The sequence below is a fragment of the Triticum aestivum genome, chromosome 2A, assembly GCF_018294505.1.
Source record: "Triticum aestivum cultivar Chinese Spring chromosome 2A, IWGSC CS RefSeq v2.1, whole genome shotgun sequence".
NCBI classification, from domain to species: Eukaryota; Viridiplantae; Streptophyta; class Magnoliopsida; order Poales; family Poaceae; genus Triticum; species Triticum aestivum.
The window spans coordinates 671,278,673-671,292,316 of NC_057797.1; positions in this window are offsets into that span (position 1 = coordinate 671,278,673).

Below are 13,644 nucleotides of genomic sequence, written 5' to 3' on the forward strand. Positions count from 1 at the left end.
ATACTGGATGAATCGGTGGCTGTCTGCAGTAAAACAGGGCTAAGTCCCTTCTGTGTTTCGAATAAACCGCCAGCTGTAAGAATTGCTTAACTCCTATTTGAACCTGACATTCTTAACTCTTCCTTATAACCTTTGCCAATCTTTTAACAGGGTGACGACCCATTTTGGAAGAAGAAACCTCAGGATAAACCGGCCAAGACCCCTCGACCCAAGACAAAGGTCGTCAAAAAGCCTACCAAGAAGAAAGCAGATGAGTCCACCGAGCTGAACCTCGACGAAGATCTTGACAACCCGGAATTAGAGGTAGAACTTGATTCTCTTAGTTCATTTTTCATACACCTCATTGACAATGACCATTATCAGGATGACGCTGAAGCTAGCCGGGCTGATGATGTAGATGTAATTATTCTTTCCTCCGGTTCAGATCCTCAGCCAACACAGAAAACCCGTCAAGCAAACTGTAAAGTAAATTTTTCACACCCTCTAGCTTATCTGGATCCAAACTTTCTTTTGAAGAAATAGCAGCATGAAGCTCGCCGCACAACCCGGCATAGTGGCCAGGTGGTTACTTCATCTGGTTTACCGAACACGCCGGTTCGTAAACGCCCACCAAAGGTTTCATCCATTCCTGACACATCTTATCCCAATGATGGTTATTTTCGGCAACCTCTTAATCCATTTGACTCAAACTACCAGGGAACTTCCCATTCATCCTGTGGCGAATCAACAAGGACACAGCTTCCTCCCTTTAAGATTGTTCCTGGGTAAGCATACTACACTTAGCTCTTTTATGCCTTGCACCTGTTTAATCTACTAACCTTTATTTCCATTCATTTCAGAGCCAAAGCTAGGCCCAGCAAAAAGGCAAAATTGAATAAACCGACTGATGATAATCCGGACACTGAACCGGAAAAGATCCCAAAAAGTTTGAGCCAAATGCTGACGCTATTCTTGATGATCCGCCAACACAACATCATGAAACCTTTACTGAACAGATGGAAGATGATCCCACAGGCCATGCTACTAACCCGCCAAGCCCAGCTAAGGCTGCAGATAAACCGCCAAGCCCAGTCAAAGCAGCCAATGACCAATTAGATGATGTCATTGTTACTGGTTTAGGCTACACAACTCCTGGTAATCCCGTTGCTTTATCAAAACATAGTGCCAAGGAAGAATTTGCTGCTATGGATAAGGGCAAGTGGAAAACAGATTTGGAAAGCTATGCCCACCTCAGCGCCCAAGATATCCACTTTGGGTTTTTAAACCACCTGTACACAAGCCGCGACTATGAAGCCGGTTTAGTGAACCTGATGAAAGAGCGATATGAGGTAAATACTGTTAACTCTCCATAATTGTTTCTCTCTTGTATCTAATTTCTAATATCAACCCCAGTAGCCCCCAAGGGCCGATTTATGATATCAATGTAAATCGGGACTTTGTAATACTTCAACTTTGCCTGCGTAGCCCCCAAGGGTTGGTTTATCTTTTCAGGATGAACGGGGACTTTAGAGTATTAATCTTGCAAGTTTTTTTTGTGTAGCCCCCAAGGGCCGGTTTATCTCTTCAAGATGAATTGGGGCTGTATTATTGAGCAAATACGCATTAGCCCCCAAGTGCCAAGAATAATACTTGAATTGATCTTGGGACTTTAGAAGAGAAATTTAATAAGAAGCAATAGGCATTAGCCCCCAAGTGCCAAGTGTATAACTTGTTATGTGCTTGGTACTTCAAAATGCTGCCAACTCATAACATGTATGTCTCTTACAGGCTAAGCTGAGCAAAAAGGAATCTCAAACCGCTGATCTTCAAGAAAATATCAAGTCCCAACAAGAAGAAACTTCCAAAGCCAAAGAGGAGCTGACCAGTGCCTTAGTAGCTGATACGTCCATTTTGCATCATGCTTTTATATCAATATTTATTGCATTATGGGTTGTTATTACACACTATGTCACAATACTTCTACCTATTCTCTCTTATTTTATAAGGTTTACATAAAGAGGGAGAATGCCGACAGCTGGGATTCTGGGCTGGAAAAGGAGCAAATATTAGAGACCTATTCTGCACAGCTCCAAAAGTCCTGAAACTTCATGGAAGATGTTTTCCAAATATATAAAAAATACCGAGAGTAAGAACTTCACCAGGGGGCCACATCCTGCCCACGAGGGTAAAATCATAAGCCATCTTCTCAGACGAAACTCCGCCGCCACGAGGCAGAACCTTGGCGGAACCAATCTAGGGCTCTGGCGGAGCTGTTCTACCGGGGAAACTTCCCTCCCGGAGGGGGAAATCATCACCATCGTCATCACCAACGCTCCTCTCATCAGGAGAGGGCAATCTCCATCAACATCTTCATCAGCACCATATCATCTCAAAACCCTAGTTCATCTCTTGTATCCAATTCTTGTCTCCAAGTCCGGGATTGGTGCTAGTAGGTTGCACTACAAAAAAAGACACATCCGTGAAATTTTGGGGTGAACGAATTTTTTTTCTGTCATACATATGACACTTCTATGACGATAATTGTGTCAAAACCCGGTATCATCATAGATGTGGTGGGCTCCTACTTCTATGACAAAAAATCATGACAGAAAATGGGCTTTTCGTCCTGGGCGGGCCGGAGACGCAGCCGCATGGCATTCTTTGGGCCATCCATGACGGAAAAACCGTGGTAGAAGCGAGGGCGAGGAAAATTTCGGGGAGTTCCCGGTTACGGTGGGAGGTCGGGGGCCGAGCGATGTGCACTTCTCTCATACACGTACGCGCGTGTGTGCGAGGCATTGGCTCTAACTGAACCCGAGTGAAGGCGTTGGGCTCTAACTGAACCCGAGCGATTGCACTGCAGGCTACGCGTTACTGAACCCGAGCGATCGATCGATGGCTGATAACTGAACCCGATCGAGCGATTCCTTCGCTATTGCTGCTAACTGAACCCGATCAATTCTGCCTCTGGATGAACAGTGAGTGTTGCGGGAGGGTGGATGAACAGTTCCCGGTGGGGGTGGATGAACAGGACCCCGTGGTGTTGCCTCTGGATGAACAGGACCCCGATCGATCGAGCCAGTTGGGGCTGGATGAACAGGACCATCCCATGGAGGGCAGGATGAACAGTAGCCCGTGGAGGGGTAGTTGAACAGGAGCCCGTGGAGAGGGCTGGTTGAACAGTAGCCGGTGGAGTAGCGCACAGTGGAGGCTGGATGAACAGCAGCCTGTGGATGAACAGTCGCAGGTGGAGGCTGGAGGAGGTCGACGGTGGATGAACAGTAGCTCGTGGAGGCTGGAGGGGGTCGATGATGGAGATGAACAGTATCTCGTGGAGTCCCGTTTTGCGGTACGCCACACCCCTCCCGATGAACAGGACCCCCGTTTCGACCGTAGCGCTCCAACACAAGTCCGTTTCGTCCGTTTTGCGGTACGCGACACCCCTCCCGATCAACAGGACCCCCGTTTCGATCGTAGGAGGTCCGTTTCCTCCATTTTGCGGTACGCCAGACCCCTCCCGATCAACAGGATCCCGTTTCGAACATGGCCGGTCGAACAGAAGGCCATTTCCTCCGTTCTGCGGTACACCAGGCCTCGTTTCCATCGCATGTTCCGTCCAAGCCCTCCCGATGAACACGACGCATTCCATTGCCTCCCCATGAACACGACGCATTCCGTTGCCTCCCCATGAACACGACGACGACGTTGTTTCTCCGTTCTGACCCAGCCATGTACACGAGCCCTGGTCGTACGTATGCGCGGGTAGGCGTTCGAGACCCCACCCGTATGTACACATACGTGGCCATATTTCTTTCTTGCACCCTGGCCATTGTACGTACGTGTACATGCTACGTGCGTGCCTCTACTAAGACACGTGCGCGCCTCTACATCGAGCAGTATATATGTACGTACGCGTTCGCGACCAGAATGACAACGCTACGTACGCTTCGACCAGGTGGGTCCCGACTGTCAGGCACTTCCTTGCATGCGAAGATGTAGCTGGTGGGTCCCAACAGTCAGGGGCAAACGTTTTTTTTTCGCGAAATACGGTGGCCCGTCCGGTGGGTCCCCACTGTCAGGTGGAGGAATAATTATTGTGCACGTAATAAGGAGGCACTTCCTTGCTGCGGCCGTGGACCCAGCTGTTAGCGTCTCCACGCACAGAACTCTTCCGATGGAAGTCGGTCATTGACCACATTGACCACGCCGCGCCGAGAACACCACGGCGGTGGACGACGGAGGCCTAGGAAGGGGACGACGCGGAGCCGGGGAAGACGCGGTAGTGGAAGCCCGCGCGGAGAGGAGTACGAGGGTTCACTGGTTCGGCTGCGGTGTGAGGCTGCCGTCGCCGCAGGGCCTGGCCAATGGTGGGAATAGTAGGAGGCGGTGAGGCCTCCGCGGCAGCACAGCCGGCCACGGGAGGCAGGAGCATGCGGCACGACCGGTGCTGCTTTGGGCGGCTGGAGCAAGAAGACCAGAGGTTGAAGAAGCACTACGGCCGTTGGATGGACATCGTACGGTCACTAGAGCTAGAATCGTTCATATTGACTAAGTTGACAAAGCCCTTCGTCCCCGTCAACTTAGTAGGCCCATAAGTCAGCCTCCCACCAAGGTGGGTCCCAGCTAGCCGGGGGAGTATTCATTTTTTTGTGCGTAATAAGGAGGCACTTTCGGTGGGTCCGAGCTGACAGCAGGGGGAACGTTTTTTTTGCGAAATACGGTGGCCCGTCCGGGGGTCCCAGCAGTTAGGGGGAGACAATTTTTTTCGCAAAATACTGGTGTCCGTCCGGTGGGTCCCCGCTGTCAGGTGGAGGAATAATTATTTTGCGCGTAATAAGGAGGCACTTCCTTGCTGCGGCCGTGGACCCAGCTGTCAGCGTCTCCACGCATAGTACTCTTCCGATGGAAGTCGGTCGTTGACCACATTGACCACGCTGCGCCGAGAGCACCACGGCGGTGGACGACGGCGAGGCCTAGGAAAGGGACAACGCGGAGCCGGGGAAGACGCGGCAGTGGAAGCCCGCGCGGAGAGGAGTACGAGGGTTCACTGGTTCGGCTGCGGTGTGAGGCTGTCGTCGCCGCAGGGCCTGGCTAGCGGTGGGAATAGTAGGGGGCGGTGAGGCCTCCGCGGCAGCACAGCCGGCCACGAGAGGCAGGAGCATGCGGCACGACCGGCGCTGCTTTGGGCGGCTGGAGCAAGAAGACCAGAGGTTGAAGAAGCACTACGACCATTGGATGGACATCGTACAGTCACTGGAGCTAGAATCATTCATATTGACTAAGTTGACAAAGCCCTTCGTCCCTGTCAACTTAGTAGGCCCACAAGTCAGCCTCCCACCAAGGTGGGTCCCAGCTAGCCGGGCGAGTATTCATTTTTTGTGCGTAATAAGGAGGCACTTCCGGTGGGTCCGAGATGACAGCGGGGGGAACGTTTTTTCGTGAAATACGGTGGCCCGTCCGGTGGGTCCCAGTAGTCAGGGGGAAACGATTTTTTTTGCAAAATACTGGTGGCCCGTCTGGTGGGTCCCCGCTGTCGGGTGGAGGAATAATTATTTTCTGCGTAATAAGGAGGCACTTCCTTACGGCTGCCGTTGACCCAGCTATCAGCCTCTCCACGTACAGTACTCTTCTGATGGAAGTTGGTCGTTGACCACATTGACCACGCCGCGCCGAGAGCACCACGGCGGTGGACGACGGCGAGGCATAGGAAGGGGACGACGCCGAGCCAGGGAAGACGCGACAGTGGATGCCCACACGGAGAGGAGTATGAGCGTTCACCGGTTCGGCTGCGGTGTGAGGCTGCCGTAGCCGCAGAATAACAGGGGTGTGGGTGAGTAGAGGGATGCCCTGGCCAGCGGTGGGAGTAGTAGGGGGCGCTGAGGCCTGCGCGGCAGCACAACCGGCCATGGGAGGCGGGAGTAGGCGGTCCCACCGGCGCTGCTTTGGCGGCTGGAGCAAGAAGATCAGAGATTGAAGAAACACGACGGTCGTTGGATGTCACGTCTGCTAGAATCGTTGGTTGACGTATATAATAACTAAAAAAATCTTGCATACGCGTCAACTAAACAGGCCCACAAGTCAGACCACTTCCTCTTTTTAAATAATTTATATATAGCTCATGGCAACTTTTTATGCAATTTATTGCCGTCATTTTTTTTGTTGGCCAGGGCCAATTTTGCGTATTTTTATGGGTTCCAAACTATTTTTAATACCGAAATGTCCAGCCAGATTTAAAGTGCTTTCAAGATATATTTAAATTAGGTTAATGCCCGGTGTCTTGAAAGAGTTGCAGCCCATCTGGGCGTAGAAAAATAAGTAGGCCTGGATTGGGTATTCTTCATAAAAAATAAATTGAGCTTATTTTCACAAAGAAAAAATAGTTGGGCTGGTCACATGGTGAACATAAAATATAAGCCTGGGCTAGACGGGCCACAGCCAAGTTCAAACCCTGCTCTATCTCAACAATACCAAACAAAATAATACTGCTCGAGTAGCTATGTCCCAGGTATCAGCCGATCTTGTGATGTTCTCTTGTCTATTGACTATATACGCTCACAATGTTGTGGGTCCCAGATGTCAGGAAAACACTAGGAGGAAGCATTTTATTTTTCCATACACTAACGTGGTGGGCCCCTACTGTCATCCTCTCCACGTACTTTTGCCGATTCCTGTTGTTTGTTGACCATGTTGACAACGCGAGAGAGTGGCGCCGCGGCGAGCGCACCAAAGCGCGCGGAGGACGTCGGCGTTAACGATTTAGGAGACGGTGGGCGGCGATGCGTGCGCTGAGGCACAGCCAGCCGTGGGAGGCAGAAGCAGGCGGCCCCGCCAGCGCTGGTTTGGTTTTGGCGGTTGGAGGAAGACAGGACTGAAGAAACACGACAGACTATAAAAGCAGCAGGAGTACTTAACAACCTTAACTGAAACCAGCAGGGGCACTTAACAACCAAAGCTGAAAGTAGTATGAGTACTTATACAGGTTCAACCATACAAAGCATGCCTCGAACCGTGCTACTTTGCATATAGTTAACCAAGGTTGAGGCCGCCAAGCCCCAGGACAAGGCCCAGGCGCCACCCCGCGCATCCACAACCTTCTGAAAGCGGCTTCATCTCGCAACGTGGTCAATAAACAGGATATTCGCTTTAGAGCCATGGAAAAGCATGAACATAATCTTCTGTCCTATTCTCCAAGATGGACGGGCCTTCATTATTTGAGACCACCCATGAATAAGTATCTTTTCACCTCCAAGGAGAATTGAGTAGGTCGACATAAACATCATGTTGTGACCAAGCGCAAGTCTGACCCGACCATGGTCAGGCATCTGTATAGGAACAATAGAACTCGACAGTTCCTGTTTCAAGAAGATCACAACTGTAAAACTGTGTATAAGCAATAGTTTATGAACAACATATATAACAGAAAACAACTCGTACCATAAGTTTCTCGACACAGTTGGACCTGTTCAGCGAGTGCAGTAGTGGCACACATATCCCACGTGGCCTTCCACCATTGAAACGCCCCACAAGGACCTCAAGACGATCAATAAAGTGTAGGAACTTGTGGATGTCGATCCAATCAACTTCAGTGCCATTAGTAACAGTCGAGTTATTATAGAGTAACAAACAAGCAGACTGCTTAACTCTGAAAAAACCTACACGTGCCACCAATTATAAGAAAATATTAGTTAGAAGTAGCATCTTCGTGAGAGATTTGTTGCTACTTCTAAAGTTAAATTGTGATTAGTTAGACAGAATAGGTGGATTAAGAAGTAATCGAGGCAACAAGTAAGAACCAGATACAAAACTAACATGGATGAACAATTAGAACGATGCCGGGGTGGAAGATCGCAGTGAAGATGAGACCAGATTCTGCTATTTCCATCAACATTCGTGCGCCAACTTTCAGTCTGTAACACTTGAGAAAGTTTATCCAAGTTCGGCCATAAAAAAGCAGCGATCTTCTTGGTTCATGAACCCAACTCGGAACTTATATCCATGGCTTGTCTTCACTGTGACCATTAAACTAGTGTATTCAGTTATGGCAAGGTCGAGCATCTTGAGTACATGTGTTCTGGCAGAGCAAATAATACACTGCAGGAAAAATAATATGAGAACACAGCATGTTCAACCCCCCCCCCCCGGATAGAGAAGAGGATTCTAGGAACATACTATGCGTGTTTCAAAATGCTGTGTTAGGATGAGAAGGAACAAGTGTGGCATCTCGTCGAGGGCGCAGAAACCTGTAGGGTACTCACACTTTGGGCACTGCAAATGAAACACACTAGATTCAGTAGGAAGAAATATGCATCAACGGCGGCGGCTGCCATCCTAGGATTACCTGCGACCAAGGGACTTGGGTTTATCGGGGATGGATGAAGAATTCGTACCTGGTTCTCCATGAGAAAACCCTATGCAATCGCCGAGAGGGGGCTTTCTCTGAACAAGCAGACGAGGGAGAAGGGGATTCAGGCCCAGTGAAATATTGCCGCTTCGTCCGTCCAGCTTACTGCTAAAGCTGGAAAGGGGGGGTTGTGATTTGATGGCTCATTGGGCATTACTGCGGAGCTACGAGCGGGGTGTGTCTACCGTGAAGTTGTGCACTCTAATTTGTGCATATGGCACGTGGACCCTGTTGGAAATCTGCCCTAGAGGCAATAATAAAATGGTTATTATTATATTTCTTTGTTCATGATAATTGTCTATTGTTCATGCTATAATTGTGTTATCCGGAAATCGTAATACATGTGTGAATACATAGACCACAACACGTCCCTAGTGAGCCTCTAGTTGACTAGCTCGTTGATCAAAATATAGTCATGGTTTCCTGACTATGGACATTGGATGTCATTGATAACGGGATCACATCATTAGGAGAATGATGTGATGGACAAGACCCAATCCTAAGCATAGCTCAAAGATCGTGTAGTTCGTTTGCTATAGCTTTTTCGAATGTCCAGTATCATTTCCTTAGACCATGAGATTGTGCAACTCCCGGATACCGTAGGAGTGCTTTGGGTGTGCCAAACGTCACAACGTAACTGGGTGACTATAAAGGTACACTACGGGTATCTCCAAAAGTGTCTATTGGGTTGGCATGAATCAAGACTGGGATTTGTCACTCCGTATGACGAAGAGGTATCTCTGGGCCCACTCGGTAATGCAACATCATAATGAGCTCAATGTGACCAAGTGGTTGATCATGGGATCATGCATTACGGTACGAGTAAAGTGACTTGCCGGTAACGAGATTGAACAAGTTATTGGGATACCGACGATCGAGTCTCGGGCAAGTAACGTACCGATTGACAAAGGGAATTGTATACGGATTAATTGAATCCTCGACATCGTGGTTCATCCGATGATATCATCGAGGAGCATGTGGGAGCCAACATGGGTATCCAGATCCCGTTGTTGGTTATTGACCGGAGAGTCGTCTCGGTCATGTCTGCGTGTCTCCCGAACCCGTAGGGTCTACACACTTAAGGTTCGGTAACGCTAGGGTTGTTGAGATATTAGTATATGGTAACCCTAAAGTTGTTCGGAGTCCCGGATGAGACCCCGGACGTCACGAGGAGTTCCGGAATGGTCCGGAGGTGAAGATTTATATATAGGAAGTCAAGTTTCAGCCATCGGGAAGGTTTTGGGGGTAATCGGTATTGTACCGGGACCATCGGAAGGGTCCTGGGGGTCCATCGGGTGGGGCCACCTATCCCAGAGGGCCCAATGGGCTGAAGTGGGAGGGTAACCAGCCCCTAGTGGGCTGGTGCGCCCCCCATGGGCCTCCCCCTGCGCCTAGGGTTGGAAACCCTAGGGGTGGGGGCGCCCCACTTGGCTTGGGGGGCACTCCACCCCCTTGGCCGCCGCCCCCCTTGGAGATTCAATCTCCTAGGCCCGGCGCCCACCTTAGGGGACCTATATATAGTGGGGGGGGAGGGAGGGCAGCCGCACCCTAACCCCTGACGCCTCCCTCTCCCTCCCGTGACACTCCTCCCTCTCCCTGAGCTTGGCGAAGCCCTGCCGAGATCATCGTTGCTTCCACCACCACGCCGTCGTGCTGTTGGATCTTCATCAACCTCTCCTTCCCCCTTGCTGGATCAAGTTGGAGGAGACGTCTTCCCAACCGTACGTGTGTTGAACGCGGAGGTGCCGTCCGTTCGGTGCTAGGTCATCGGTGATTTGGATCACGACGAGTACGACTCCATCAACCCCGTTCTCTTGAACGCTTCCGCATGCGATCTACAAGGGTATGTAGATGCACTCCCCTCTCCCTCGTTGCTAGATTACTCCATAGATTGATCTTGGTGATGCATAGAAAATTTTAAAATTCTGCTACGTTCCCCAACAGTGGTATCATGAGCTAGGTCTATGCGTAGTTTCTATGCACGAGTAGAACACAAAGCAGTTGTGGGCGTGGATATTGTCAATTTACTTGCTGTTACTAGTATTATCTTGATTCGGCGGCATCGTGGGATGAAGCGGCCCGGACTGACCTTACACGTACGCTTACGTGAGACTGGTTCCACCGATTGACATGCACTAGTTGCATAAGGTGGCTGGCGGGTGTCTGTCTCTCCCACTTTAGTCGGATCGGATTCGATGAAAAGGGTCCTTCTGAAGGGTAAATAGAAATTGGCATATCACGTTGTGGTTTTGGCGTAGGTAAGAAATGTTCTTGCTGGAAACCTATAGCAGCCACGTAAAAACTTGCAACAACAATTAGAGGACGTCTAACTTGTTTTTGCAGCATGTGTCGTGTGATGTGATATGGCCAAAAGGATGTGATGAATGATATATGTGATGTATGAGATTGATCATGTTCTTGTAATAGGAATCACGACTTGCATGTCGATGAGTATGACAACCGGCAGGAGCCATAGGAGTTGTCTTTATTTATTTATGACATGCGTGTCAACATAAACGTCATGTAATTACTTTACTTTATTGCTAAAGCGTTAGCCATAATAGTAGAAGTAATAAATGACGAGACAACTTCAAGAAGACACGATGATGGAGATCATGGTGTCATGCCCGTGACAACGATGATCATGAAGCCCCGAAGATGGAGATCAAAAGGAGCAAATGATATTGGCCATATCATGTCACTATTTGATTGCATGTGATGTTTATCATGTTTTACATCTTATTTGCTTAGTACGACGGTAGCTTAAATAAGATGATCCCTCGTAATAATTTCAAGAAAGTGTTCCCCCTATGTGCACCATTGCGAAGGTTCGTTGTTTCGAAGCGCCACGTGATGATCGGGTGTGATAGATTCTAACGTTCGAATACAACAGGTGTAAGCCAGATTTACACACGCAATACACTTAGGTTGACTTGGTGAGCCTAGCATGTACAGACATGGCCTCGGAACACGGAAGACCGAAAGGTCGAGCATGAGTCGATAGAAGATACGATCAACATGAAGATGTACCGATGTTGACTAGTCCATCTCACGTGATGATCGGACACGGCCAAGTTGACTCAGATCATGTTTCACTTAGATGACTAGAGGGATGTCTATTTGAGTGGGAGTTCATTGAATAATTTGATTAGATGTACTTAATTATCATGAACTTAGTCTAAAATCTTTACACTATGTCTTGTAGATCAAATGGCCCACACTAATGTTGCCCTCAACTTCAATGCATTCCTAGAGAAAACCAAGCTGAAAGATGATGGCAACAACTATACGGACTGGATCCGGAACCTGAGGATCATCCTCATAGCTGCCAAGAAAGATTATGTCCTAGAAGCACCGCTAGGTGACGCACCCATCCCAGAGAACCAAGACGTTATGAACGCTTGGCAGTCACGTGCTGATGATTACTCCCTCGTTCAGTGCGGCATGCTTTACAGCTTAGAACCAGGGCTCCAAAAGCGTTTTGAGCGACACGGAGCATATGAGATGTTCGAAGAGCTGAAAATGGTTTTCCAAGCTCATGCCCGGGTCGAGAGATATGAAGTCTCCGACAAGTTCTTCAGTTGTAAGATGGAGGAAAATAGTTCTGTCACTGAGCACATACTCAAAATGTCTGGGTTGCATAACCGCTTGACTCAGCTGGGAGTTAATCTCCCGAATGACGCGGTCATTGACAGAATCCTTCAGTCGCTTCCATCGAGCTACAAGAGCTTTGTGATGAACTTCAATATGCAGGGGATGGAAAAGACCATTCCTGAGGTATATTCAATGCTGAAATCAGCGGAGGTGGAAATCAGAAAGGAACATCAAGTGTTGATGGTGAATAAAACCACTAAGTTCAAGAAAGGCAAGGGTAAAAAGAACTTCAAGAAGGACGGCAAGGGAGTTGTCGCGCCCGGTAAGCAAGCTGTCGGGAAGAAGCCAAAGAATGGACCCAAGCCCGAGACTGAGTGTTTTTATTGCAAGGGAAGTGGTCACTGGAAGCGGAACTGCCCGAAATACTTAGCGGACAAGAAGGTTGGCAACACTAAAGTTATATGTGATATACATGTAATTGATGTGTACCTTACCAGTACTCGTAGTAGCTCCTGGGTATTTGATACCGGTGTGGTTGCTCACATGTGTAACTCAAAGCAGGAGCTGAGGAATAAGCGGAGACTGGCGAAGGACGATGTGACAATGTGTGTCGGGAATGGTTCCAAGGTCGATGTGATCGCCGTCGGCATGCTGCCTCTACATTTACCTACAGGATTAGTTTTAAACCTCAACAATTGTTATTTAGTGCCAGCTTTGAGCATGAACATTGTATCAGGGTCTCGTTTAATTTGACATGGCTACTCATTTAAATCCGAGAATAATGGTTGTTCTATTTATATGAGAGATATGCTTTATGGTCATGCTCCACCGGTGAATGGTTTATTCTTAATGAATCTCAAGCGTAATGTTACACATATTCATAGTGTGAATACCAAAAGATGTAAGGTTGATAATGATAGTCCCACATACTTGTGGCACTGCCGCCTTGGTCACATAGGTGTCAAACGCATGAAGAAGCTCCATGCAGATGGACTTTTGGAGTCTCTTGATTACAAATCATTTGACACGTGCGAACCATGCCTCATGGGTAAAATGACCAAGACTCCGTTCTCAGGAACAATGGAGCGAGCAACCAACTTATTGGAAATCATACATACTGATGTGTGCGGTCCAATGAGTGTTGAGGCTCGCGGTGGCTATCGTTATGTTCTCACCCTCACTGATGACTTGAGTAGATATGGGTATGTCTACTTAATGAAACACAAGTCTGAGACCTTTGAAAAGTTCAAGGAATTTCAGAGTGAGGTTGAAAATCAACGTGACAGAAAAATCAAGTTCTTGCGATCAGATCGTGGGGGAGAATACTTGAGTCGCGAATTTGGCACACACTTAAGGAAATGTGGAATAGTTTCACAACTCACGCCGCCTGGAACACCTCAGCGTAATGGTGTGTCCGAACGTCGTAATCGCACTCTATTGGATATGGTGCGTTCTATGATGTCTCTTACCGATTTACCACTGTCATTTTGGGGCTATGCTTTAGAGACTGCTACATTCACTTTAAATAGGGCTCCATCGAAATCCGTTGAGACGACACCGTATGAATTATGGTTTGGGAAGAAACCTAAGCTGTCGTTTCTAAAAGTTTGGGGATGCGATGCTTATGTCAAGAAACTTCAACCTGAAAAGCTCGAACCCAAATCGGAAAA